This window comes from Camelus ferus, chromosome 3, assembly GCF_009834535.1.
Source record: "Camelus ferus isolate YT-003-E chromosome 3, BCGSAC_Cfer_1.0, whole genome shotgun sequence".
Taxonomy (NCBI): domain Eukaryota; kingdom Metazoa; phylum Chordata; class Mammalia; order Artiodactyla; family Camelidae; genus Camelus; species Camelus ferus.
Window position 1 is genome coordinate 39,774,741 of NC_045698.1, and position 13,570 is coordinate 39,788,310.

The 13,570-nt window shown below is 38.3% G+C and overlaps 1 pseudogene; it reads left to right on the forward strand.

Moving 5' to 3' along the window:
- Positions 1-391: 391 nt before the first annotated feature.
- LOC116662866 lies at positions 392-470 on the forward strand (annotated as a pseudogene).
- The last annotated feature ends 13,100 nt before the right edge of the window (positions 471-13,570 follow it).

Here is a 13,570-nt window from a genome sequence, read left to right on the forward strand (position 1 = left end):
CTCACTAAAGAACCCACAAAGTCCTCTGATTCTCTACCAAGTATTCTTTATACAAAACATTTCTCTTGCATTATATCCTCTAACCTATCTAATGAAACCTTTATGCAAGACTTGTACCAGTTTCCATCAGCTAACTTAGTTTTATGGCAAAAGTAACCCAAGAGATAAATAGTTTAAACACACATAAACACTAATTTATTTAATTTTAATTTATCAGAGTTTCTAGACAAAGATTTTTCTGTTTAAGAGGAGCTATGTAGATAAGAAAAACATGATAGATAGATATATATGAATTATGTAAGAATATATATCTTCTTCTGTAAAGAGGTTATATAATTCCAACCACATTTTTCCATATTTCATTCACTGTATTCTTTGCCAAGAAATCATTTGACCCAGCAGGAATCTGGGTTCACTGTTACAAGGGGCACAAAACTCGGGGCCTTCCTATGAACAAATAACCTACAGGTGTCCCCCTGCACTTCCACATGACTGCTGGACAGGACCAGTGGGACAAGGGCTCAATATTGGAAGAAAAGCCATAGTATTTAGTGGGAAAATTTGCCACCTATAGCCTGTCTGGTCCATTCACAGGTGAGCCTTGAGTGGTCTTATGCACATAAAGGCTTTGAAACTCTTTTCAAGGGAAAAAAGAAAGGGATTTCATATGCCATTCTGTAGTAGAGAAGTTTTTTAGAGCAGTGAAAATACTTGGTGTGACATTGTAATGATGGAGATCTACGTCATTACACTTTTGTCCAAACTAAGGTGAACTATGGACTTTGGTGATTATGATATGTCAGTGTCCATTCATCCTTAATTTAAAAAAAAAAAGTACCACTCTGGTAAATAAAAATAATGACTATGCATGTGTGTGGAGAGGGGGTATACAGGAAATTTCTGTACCTTTCTGTCAATTTTGTTGTAAACCTAAAACTGCTCAAAAAGAAAAAAGTCTTAAAAACAAGAAAACACAGTGTTAGAGTAGATGTTTTTGGCAAAACTTTGGTTTCAGTTATATACATATACTATATATGTGTGTGTTTACTGGATTGTGACATAAAATGTATTTTTTAGATCAAAAAAATTTACAAGCCACTATAGTTGAGTTATACTGGCAAATAAAAGCAAAAATTAACCTAAAAAAAGAAATCATTTGATTTTCTGATGTTAACATAGGCATATTGTAGAAAAAGTGAAAATACAAAGAAAAAATAGGAATTATTATTCAAATCCTAGAGATAATTTCTATTGATAGTTTAGTTTCTTTCCTTTTACTCTTTTGTGTTTTTTAACATCGTTGAGATTATATACTATGTATAGCTTTGTGTCCAATTCCTTTATTATTTAAAACATTTCAAATATTTAGTTAAGTGGTTACATAAAATGTATCAAATGGGTCTGCCACAATTTATACCTATTTTTTTTGGACTTTTTTTTAACATTTTTTATTGATTTATAATCATTTTACAATGTTGTGTCAAATTCCAATGTAGAGCACAATTTTTCAGTTATACATGAACATATATATATTCATTGTCACATTTTTGTCTCTGTGAGCTACCATAAGATCTTGTATATATTTCCCTGTGCTATACAGTATAATCTTGTTTATCTATTCTACAATTTTGAAATCCCAGTCTATCCCTTCCCACCCCCCACCCTCTTGGCAACCACAAGTTTGTATTCTATGTCTATGAGTCTATTTCTGTTTTGTATTTATGTTTTGTTTGTTTGTTTGTTTGTTTTAGATTCCACATATGAGCGATCTCATATGGTATTTTTCTTTCTCTTTCTTGCTTTCTTCACTTAGAATGACATTCTCCAGGAGCATCCATGTTGCTGCAAATGGCATTATGTTGTCAGTTTTTTTAATGGCTGAATAATATTCCATTGTATAAATATACCACAGCTTCTTTATCCAGTCATCTGTTGATGGACATTTAGGCTGTCTCCATGTCTTGGCTATTGTAAATAGTGCTGCTATGAACATTGGGGTGCAGGTGTCATTTTGAAGTAGGGTTCCTTCTGGATATATGCCCTGGAGTGGGATTCCTGGGTCATATGGTAAGTCTATTCCTAGTTTTTTGAGGAATCTCCATACTGTTTTCCATAGTGGCTGCACCAAACTGCATTCCCACCAGCAGTATAGGAGGGTTCCCCTTTCTCCACAGCCTCTCCAGCATTTGTCATTTGTGGACTTTTGAATGATGGCCATTCTGACTGGTGTGAGGTGATACCTCATCGTAGTTTCGATTTGCATTTCTCTGATAATTAGTGATATAGAGCATTTTTTCATGTGCCTATTGATCATTTGTATTTCTTTCTTGGAGAATTGCTTGTTTAGGTCTTCTGCCCATTTTTGGATTGGGTTGTTTGTTTTTTTCTTATTAAGTCATACGAGCTGCTTATATATTCTGGAGATCAAGCCTTCATCAGTTTCATTTGCAAAAATTTTCTCCCATTCCATAGGTTTTCTTTTTGTTTTACTTATGGTTTCCTTTGCTGTGCAGAAGCTTGTCATTGGATCCCATTTGTTTATTCTTGCTTTTATTTCTATTGTTTGAGTAGACTGTTCTAGGAGAAAATTTTTGAGATATATGTCAGATGATGTTTTGCCTATATTTTCCTCTAGGAGGTTTATTGTATCTTGTCTTATGTTTAAGTCTTTGATCCATTTTGAGTTGATTTTTGTGTATGGTGTAAGGGAGTGTTCTAGCTTCATTGCTTTACATGCTGCTGTCCAGTTTTCCCAACACCATTTGCTGAAGAGACTGTCTTTATTCCATTGTATATTCTTGCCTCCTTTGTCGAAGATTAGTTGACCAAAAGTTTGTGGGTTCATTTCTGGGCTCTCTATTCTGTTCCATTGGTCTATATGTCTGTTTTGGTACCAATACCATGCTGTCTTGATGACTGTAGCTCTATAGCATTGTCTGAAGTCTGGGAGAGTTATTCCTCCAGCCTCTTTCCTTCTCTTCAGTAATGCTTTGGCAATTCTGGGTCTTTGATGGTCCCATATAAATTTTATTATGATTTGTTCTAGTTCTGTGAAATATGTCCTGGGTAATTTGATAGTGATTGCATTAAATCTGTAGATTGCCTTGGGCAGTGTGACCATTTTAACAATATTGATTCTTCCAATCCAAGAGCATGAGATATCTTTCCATTTTTTAAAGTCTTCTTTAATTTCCTTCATCAGTGGTTTATAGTTTTCTGTGTATAATTCTTTCACCTCCTTGGTTAGATTTATTACTACGTATTTTATTACTTTGGGTGCTATTTTACACAATTTATACCTATATTTGAATATTTGGTAATTCCAACTTTTTATTATAAGTAGTATTGTTGTGAACATCTTTTTGCAAAAATGACTGAACTTCAGATTTTTCCCTAAGCTATATTTTTAAGACAGGATAAATTTCTAAAAGTTCAATTACTGAGTCAAGGGAGTAAGTATGTTCAAAATCTTGAAATATACTACCAAATTGTCTTCCAGAATAATCCAAATGTCTTTTTTAATAAAATCACTGAAGTACTTCTGAAATACATTCATTATCACCTAACAAAGCTGTTTTCTTTTTAAAAAAAAATCAAGCTCATATTTGTTGAGAAAAATACAAAGTTATTAGTTTAATAAAGAACTTTAAATTTAAGGCTATTGTTTTCTTACTTTTCCTTTTCTTCTAGATTGTAAAATCTTACAAGGACAAAGAAATAAAAGAATACATATGCAACATGCATGGGTTTGTAATAGATTTTTAAATCTGCCAGGAAGAATTTTCCCCTTTTCATCAAAATCATAGTAATGATGAATCATCTTTTTCATTTGTCTTATTCCTACTGCCCTTTCTAAGGGAAATTCATCTAGCATATCCTCCATGTGTTGAGTGGCCCTGACAGTACAGAGTATGTGAGAAGATGTGGATCCTGCTTGTGACATGCTAAGCCAAGCTGCAGAAAGTAATCTGTTGACATTCAGAAAGCAGTAGGCAGAAAGGAACACTACAATTTTCTCTCTACATTCACCTGCAGAGTTTTAGAAGAGTATTCAGATCCTGTTCTCTAATATCGCAAAGTATCATGATTTACTGCCTCTTTAAAAAATGACAGGAAAATTTGTTCAATCCATTTCCCATGGTTTTGCAAAATCGAGGGCAAATTGCCACCCTGATATTCATTGCTGTGCCCGACCCACTGGGTAGCAGCCATGACTCACGGGGAGATATTAAGCAACATTCACGGTAGGAAACAGGAGGTGTATCGCCTGGCCTCCGCTCTACCACCAATGCTGACATCTGAGCTACTCCCAGAATCCCAGTGTCTTAGTTTTCACATCTGTAAAATAAAACAGTCTGGGCTGAAGGAGACAAACACCCTTTTGTGTTCTGACATGGTTTCAGTGAGTCCTATTAAAACATTGTTTTTAAATGCTAATTAAGTATCCCCCCATTTTTCTATATCCCAGTCTCCCTTATCAATAAAATTTCAATAATGGTATTCTACCAATTTCAGGAATGACATGATGTAGACTAATTATATAAGTCATTAATTCATTCCACCAACATGCATTTCTTGGCAACATTCCAGTCCTGGGCTTGAAGCAATGAACTAAAAGGAAATCCCTGCCCCCTTAGAGCTAACATTCTGAATTGTAAACATATGTCATACTTCTCAGCCTTTTTGCCCTAAAGAATGGAAAGAAATCCCATACACAAGTGTTCTCTGAAAACAGAATCTCTAATTCTATTTTGCTAAGATTCAAATTAGAAGCCATTAGAAGAAATATTCCAAGTGATATTAATTATAATATAGATATAACAGGGTATCTTCAAGGGAAGTTTCCCAAGCTATATAGAAATTAATAAACTAAATCCTAATACTACCAAGTAAATTTAAAATCAAATAGGTAAGCTAGGGTACAGAGTGGAGCACAGCACAACAGGAAAAAGTTGAATTCGATAGGATACTGCCATGGTAAATACTAGTGGTAACACCAAATAAGAAGCAAATTGCTCTTTTTCTCATAGGCAGGTTGTATTCCAATGCACTGTGTCTCAGCCACTGAGTGCATCTGACTTCAAGTGCTAGAAAAATTAACCTTAATTAAGCTGAGGGAACCCCTGCATAGATGTTTTTATATCAATTGAATACACCTAAGGAAAATTAAAACTCAAAGAACTGAAATAAAACTGATGTAATTTATGTCACCATTGCTAATTAAAATTGAGGCTTTTCCAATTGTAATGAATAAAATTAGAACTTACAATCACTGACCTCACATTTAAGGAAAATCAAATTGAGATCATACATGTTTCTCAAGGTAGCAAATAGTTTTTCTTTTCTTTTCTTTTCTTTTTTTTTTTTTTTTTTTTTTTTGTATTTGCAGCCTTCAGCATAGGGCAGATTTAAAGATCAGAATCATGTCACTTTACACTGTTGACATTTACCATCTAAGGTAGATCTAAAAGATTTCATTTCAAGCCAAAGTTCAAGGATGCAAATACCAACTGAATGACTTACAAGGGCTAGGAAAAGGCAAGCTAGCTCCTCCTGAAATTTATAAATATGGTCTCTAAATGAAAGCTCCAAATGATGAACATGATGTTTCCTCAGATCGTTCAGTCCAGCATAGCCTGAAGGATCCTGATGTCTCTTTTTATAATAAGAAGTATCTGAATCCTATAGCTTTTTAAGGGTTCTTTCTTCTTCATCTTTTGCACATTAAAATTCAGGTGGCTTTCAAGTAAAATCTTAAGGGTTGCAAAAGTACACAGGCTTGTACAGTACTGAGTGAGGCCAAGGGTGGCTTGGGAAGCAGTTGTGTATTATTTATTTAAAAAAAACTTGAATGCCCCCCACAGACATTCAGATAACAATGTCAGTGAACAGATTGCCAACCAGTTGGGCCTAGGTTGTGAACCACTCAAATAAGCCTCCTAAGTAGGTTACAGAGTCATTCCTGGAGATTGTAAGGAAGGATTTCAAACAGCACCATCTGTTAGAACTACTACCCTGAAAATACTACACCGGCCGATTATCACTTAGAGCACCATGGGAGTTCCCGCCACCTGTGTTGGAACAACTTGGCTACAATCCATGGTCACATCCTGGCTCTTGCTTTGTAAACCACGGCTTCAGTTCAAGCTCATTCAGTCAAAGTCCTGAGATGCCAGATACCCAGAGGTGCGACTATGTGTCTTCCCACAGATGACTTCTGGAGTCCTCATACTGGACGAGCCTTAGAGCCCTCCTCAGTAGGCCCTTTCCTGGTGGGACCCCAGCTTCCACTCATATCTGTCTCATCTCTCCAGGCCAGGAGTCCTCTACTCATGCCTCCCACTCAGACAGCGACTGAGACAGGCCAGCCACACCCCCTATGCCACTCCCCTGCACTGGCTACCTCCTGGGCCATTCCTGGCAAGGGGTACAACCATAGTGTTTACTGATGCCCCGCAGGTCACATATATGAGTGAAAAGCGAACCAGACATAAGGTATCAGAATTGTGTGGTTGGGAGGCAGCAGACACAGTCTGCATCTAAAGAGGGCAGTCACCCCTCAGCCCCAGGAGGTTGTCAATGTGCAGGAATGCACAATGGGTGCTGCCAAATGGCCTGTCTTCAAGTGTAGATGAAATCAACTAATTTTCAAATGTTGGGCTTTTTTTTCTTCAACTGTTTTGGGACGAGCAAAACATCATAATTTAGGCTTTGTATAGTAGTCTTTATTCAGGTTTGGGATTCTACTATGAAGTAATTAGGTTTATTTATTTATTTAGCGGAAGTTACTGGGCATTGAACCTGATACCTCATGCATACTAGGGATGCACTCTACCACTGAGCCTACCTTCCCCTCTATAGTTCTAAAAACACCTTCAGACACTTACCCATGACTGTGACCTCCAAAAGCTTCCTACTCTGTTTCCTCTTCTCAGAACTTCTCCAGAGCTTCAGGAAGTGTGGGCATTTGTCTAAGGGCATTAGTCAAACTAGGTTCACAGGCAGTGTGCCAAAGAATGCCCGCTTACACCTGCTGTTGTATCAATCAATTCACTTCTTCACCAGGCAGATAATAGGGTGTAAGGTGCCACTGTTGATCTCACTCAGCTGTGTGTATGTGTGTGGTCAGGCATTCTTGGCAGTATTCTCTAGAAACAGCCTCAGCTTTTTGAATCACTCAGAAGTAAAGGCAAGAAACTCCATTTGTGGTGGTAGAAAAAAGGGCCTCTGCTCAAAGCCAAAAGGCCATGGTCAACAAAAGTACAGGCTCTAAGCTCTGTCTGGCTCAGCCTCTGTGGCAGTGATTATGAATTCCCTTCCAAATATCCACTTTCTCCTTCCTTAGTAACAGAACCCCCATTTTTAGGTAGGCATATTGCTGCTCCACCAAGCAGACTACATTTCCCAGCCTCCCTTGCAGCTCAGTGAGGTCATGTGACTAAATTCTGGCCAGTGAGATGTAAGAGGAAGTACTGTACGGGCCTCTGGGAAGGAAGGGCCTTCTGCCCTTCCTGCTGGCTGGAATGTGGAGGTGATATCAGGAACTCCAGCAGCTACCTTGGATCTTGAGTTGAGTTTGAAAAGGGAAGCCCTGCATTTAGAAAATGGATAACAGAAATAGAAGGAAATCAGGCTCATGATGGTGTTCTAGAATTGCCATGACAGCTCCAGATTCTCTACTTCTAGGCCTCTTTTAACATGAGAAATCAAACTTTTGTGTATTTAAACACTATTTGGAAAGAAATCTGTATTATTTGTAGCTGAATTCTTAAGCAGTATAGTCTCTCCTCTTCCCTGGCCCATCTTTGCTCCACCCAATCCTTTTAACCCCTTTAAACTCCTATTCTCTTGTGATTTCAATTCTCTTATATGTTCAGAATTTTTCTATCACTCTTCTACCTTAATCAATACATGCCACTTTTACTGATAATAAAAATTCTCTCCCAAGGCATGGGAGAAAACTTCCTCTTCCGCCTGTCTATTCAGCTTAGCAAGGCTCACAGTTACTTAACAGATGTACTTCTCTCCTCTCTCTGGAGACTAAAGGGAATGTAGTCCCTCAGGTATGGAAGTGGTGTTGCTAACTCATCACCACTAAAGCATCTTGAGAAAGTATTTTTTGCTACTTTCTACTGTCTCCTTCTCTCTCTTCTCAAAGATGGGCAGTATGTATAGGCAGAGTGGAAGAGTAAAGGCTGAGGCCAGTGAAACAGAGTAAAACTAAATGTCCCACCTGGTGACAGGACCCACTGCTTTGGCCTCTGATTAGCACTGTGCCTTAACCCATATAAGTAAGCAGCATTAGACATCGGCTAGAATAATGGTATGTTCAGTCTCTAGTTTGAATGATAGGACCCTGGAGGCAAAACATTTCCTGTGGTGATCCTGCACTTTTGCCTGCTCTTGCTTTTCTAACTTAAATAACTCAATTTTGTTGAGCTTCAAAGTACAGTTCAAGGGAACTGTTTTATAATTTAAGTTAATGGGCCTGGGGATATCACCAATGCGATTCATCGATTATAGGAAAAATATGAAGTACGTGTAAACATTCTGCAAAGGGTTTGAAAAAAGACTCAATTATAATTATATTTGTGACTATTTCTACTGGCACTTCCACAATTTTTCATGAAATAATACAATGGCCAATGAGTCGATTCTGGAAAATTTGGGAGGAAGTACATGGCCCAGTGGGCTCTTGGTCATGGTAAAGGTAAAGAAAATAGACTCTCCCTAGCTATTTTAAGAAAAACATCTTCTATAGATAATTAAATGACTTATAAAACTGCTGGGGAAGGCTGAAGAAATACATCTAAGCTGAGCCTTCAGAAATAATTCCCAGATCTCATCACAGAACTGAGCCACCAGAAGAACCACCACCTCCTCTGTGATCAGCTACCTGCCACCTCAGGATGCTGCCAGTTCTGTGACCTCAGTGCCCACCACAATTAGGAAGCAAACACAAACAGGAAGACAGCTGCATCATGAAATTAATATGGTCAAGGGGCTACTCAACTTGGAAGCTGCTGACCCAGCTGCCACTGCTATCTGCTTCCAAATCATACAGTGCCTGCTGCGTTCTTCCCCAGCACAACTGACACCCACATCCTGCCTCTTAACACTCAGCCAGCTAGTGACTAGTCCCTGGGACTTGTGCTCTTGCTGAGAGCAAAGCAACAAAACATCTCACAGTCATTCACTACCTTATCTCCAAGGAAGTCTGAGAAATTGTTTTGTAACTTTCCAGGTTTTGTCAGATGAAAGGATATACTAGTAAGGGGTTGCAGTGGATGTTGAGAGACAATCTACCATATCTCCCAGAGAATAAATTTATTTTAACATGTCATATTACTAAGTATATATCAAATACCTGATACGCACGCAAGATTATACACAGCCCAGGTGGTCAATTGTATTTGCTGAGAAAGTCATCAGGCCAGGGTCTTCGATTTTCATCAGCTTCAACTTTCATCAATAGAGTATCTAAGCTATCCCATTTTTTTTATACCACCATTTACCAAACCATATATAAGTAGCCACTGCACAAATGCTTATGAATGAGAATAATGATCATGGTAAGTTTTCTGGAAAGTTCTGTAAAAAGATATATACTTTCCCAAGAAACTTAATATCTTAATATCTCTTGAACACAGTACAAACATGAATCTTTATGAATGAAGTGACAGAAATAAAAAAAAATTCCAAACAAAACCCTGAAATTTACTTATAATTACTTTAGAGTTAAATAGTCCATAATGAAAATGGGTCAAAGTACATTTGCCTGAATCAGCACCCCTATTTGACTATTTAAGAAACACCATTTAGGTAGCATTGACGACTTTTCTCCCAAAGTAGCACACACAGAAGTAGTGCAAACCGAACAGAAGTTCCTGCAGGGATCAAAGTATATTACAGAAAACACCAAGGCACACTATTAAAAACTGTGAATTGGTTTTCAGACCATTGCCAAGATGTCTTTGAAAAGAATGGTCCAAGACATTCATTTTATTCTGTCACTGAGGTATCTGACACTTACATTTTAAATCTGAGATAAATATGCCTGGTACTAAATCTGTCCTTTAACAATCACTGGGGAAAACAACAGTTTGGTCACTAATGAGGCTGCCCATTGGGCAGAATCCACTGTCCTGTGTAACAATATGTTTTCAGTAAATCATGCAGAAAAGACAGCGCTGGTGGTAAAGGCTGTGCACTGGGATTGCTATTCCCAAAGTAAACTCTCACTAATACAGAACAGAATTGTGGAAATGTCATTTTATAGGCATAATTCATACATTTCCTGGAAGCTGTTTGTTATCAATTATTTTGGGTTTTATTTTTACCACAACTGAAGGACACAAGAGCAAGGAATTACAATGCCACAACTGTACTTTGAAAATACTATCAAAAACAAAAATAAGCCTGAGGGACCATAGTCAGGAGACAAAACCCAAGGAAGGCCTCCATGGGCCTCTCTGCAGCTTTCAAATATACCTCACTGCAGACAAGACTAGTTCTACAGTTTTCACGGGCAAACCCTTCCAGTACCAGCAAGATGTCTGTCTGCACCACTGGACTAGCTAGACAATGACAATCCACTCTTCCCAGGGCCTCCGGGCACAGGGCCATTTACCCCTAGGAGCCAAAGCGTTAGCACCTTGACTCCTCGGAATTCATGGGGGTTCCTCGGCTCCTTGAAGCAGTGCAGAGACAGAGAACTGTCCCAGACCAGGAAGCACCTTGTAATCCACGACCTCCCCTTGCATCTATCCTTACCTCTCGCCTGGTTCTCGATTCAGAGTAATTTGATAATAAAGTCTGTCTTCCATTCCCACCTTCCCCCAACTCATAGGCACTAAGAGGCCTCAAGAGGGGTCCTGGGAATGCCCCCGAGAGGTGAAGAAACCCCAGGGGGCCCATAATTAATGTGGCAGGAGACCCAAGAGCCACATGCCGATCTCAAGGATCTAAAGCTGCGCTTTTATCATCTCCAAGATCTGAGCCTGAGCACTGCATTCCCACTAGTATTAAGCATTCTCACCAACAAGAGAGAGCAAGTATTATGTTCTCTCTGGCTTTGCTTAATGAACAGGCCACATAATTACCCTGGACATTTTATTAACAAGGTGAACATTTAGCCTGTACTTAGGGAAGATGGTTGGTGCTTTATTTCCATTGCCGTTTTCCTTGCTTCTTACATGTTTATACAGACAGCCTTCAGCTGTAGTTTTTATTTTTATATAATTTATACATTTTGGGAAATCCAAATAGTGATATTACTATTTGCATATTCATGTTTGAACAATAATTCTCCTGAACATTTTATTTTCCTCTGGATATTCCAATATCTAACTATAATTGAGAAATATCCTCTTGAAACCATCCAGCATGGCTTCTACCTTCCAACTTCTGCCTTCTCTTTGAGAAATTGGCTAGTTTTTTTTTTTTTGTCTTTTTTTTCCCCACTCTAATCTCTCATCAATTGCTATAGGAATAAATATTATTGAATAAAAGAATGAAGACATATAAATGAAGATTATGTTCTTGATACCATACACTAAATTTGCTTGACTGAGCATTCACTAGACTTGTTTGATTAAAAGTATATATTACCAGGGACTCCATGGCTTAGAAAGACAAGGAGCAATGAGACTGGCACATTGGTGTCTGATGTCCAGTCATGCTGCCAGTGTCCCCGTGAGCTCTATCACACTGCCACTCGTCCAGCATGAAGCTGTGGAACTGACTGCTCACGTCCGTCAACGTAGCCACAGGCACCAATGTCAGAGACTCACTGGGAATGCTGTTATAGGTCAGGCAGGGAAGAAAAAACGAGTATGATATAAATAATAATAATACAACAACGAGAGGTAGAAATAGAGGAAAGAAAAGAGTTTTGGTCCCAGTGGAAAGCAGGCAGAGAGGGCAAGGGCAGGGCACCAGAAAACAGCTGTGCTTTGTAAAACAAAGAAGGAATGGAGTAGTTGAAATCAGAGGCAGGGGTGCTGTCCCATGGGTTAGATGGGGTCCCAAGAATTCACCTCCCACAGACCCTGCCCTACAGACCACAGTTTGTATCAGTAGGCTTTTCCCATATACCTCTACTAACTAAATATTTTTTAAACCTCATTATATTTATGAATGCAGGATCAAGCTGTGCAGTGAATTCATTTCTAAACTGCCTGGCTTATTTTTCTGAGTTGTCTTTATTAAAAAAAAAATTCACTCTTGTGCTTTAAACACCTATAATGAACCATCCATGCCACGACTCCTTTCCATATTCACTAATCTTTATATTCAATTTTCTATCAGCTGCAATTTCAATTCATTAAAAAATGATATCATCCTGGGATGAAAGCTGGATTCTTTTTTATGCCAAAGCAATTACATTTCAAAGAGAAAAATGTTATGTGCCTTTCCACATGGAATTTTTACCAGATTCCTGTCTTTTGACTTCTGCTACCTCTTTGTAGAGTTGAGAACAAAACATTTGAAAAACTCAAGCACTGAGAATTGAGAGCTTTGGATAATACTATTCATTTCTTATATGAAGTAGGATGCATGGTACAGACAGAAATATTGTTTATATCTCCTTGGTAAAAATATCAGTAGTGACAGTAGCAATATAAGTAACAGTAGCAATATATTTTTATCCAACTTGTGTTTCAGATCCACCCTGTATACTGAACCCAGACAGCCAATCACAGACATTTGACATCTCCATTTACCACTTAAATGTGGTCTTCTCAAGCCTGCTATTATTAATAATATTAATAAACAATACATATGTATTAACTCATTTAATCAAACACAATAACCCCATTAAACCACATTTGTATTACTTCCTCCATTTGAGAGATCAAAAAACTAGGGCACTGAGGTTTTAGTAATTTCCTGGCTAGTAAGTAGAACAGGGGTTTGAACCCAGGTAGTCTGCCCACAGAGCCTACACATTTTACCCACCTTGTCTGCTCCCCAATGACTGATATGATCAGAAGTGGGAGAATTCAGGAATGAGTGAACCTACACCCACAGAGAAGATGGATTACACACAGAGGTGGAAGAGGTTCTCACTCTGCTGAGTCTCAAAGACTGAGAGCGATAATCAAGCAAAATATGGATTCCTGGCTGTTTTTTCCCTCATCCTTTTGCCTTTTGCTTCTCTGGTCGTCTTTTTGATCACCACATTTGGCTTTTGGTTCTCTCAGGCAGCCTGGGTAGCTGGCAGAAGCATTGATAATGATTATGTTTTGGCTGACTTTATCACACACATTATGGTATATTATGCTGGGCCAAGAAAATATCTTATTCTGATAGAGTACCTGGGTGGTACCAAGCACTGCCGTTGGCACAGTGCATTCAGTAGACACTTTACAAGATAGCCATTCATCTCCACCAACGCACATCACCAGGGTGACACAGACCTGCCATTCCAGGGCCTGAGCCTTCCAGACAAGTCCCGTAATTTACCCAAATAAAATGACAAATGGAGTTAATTTTGCACATTACTTAATATGCAATTTCATTCAAGTTCAGTTTGATAATATTATAAGAAAGAATTATCTACATATTT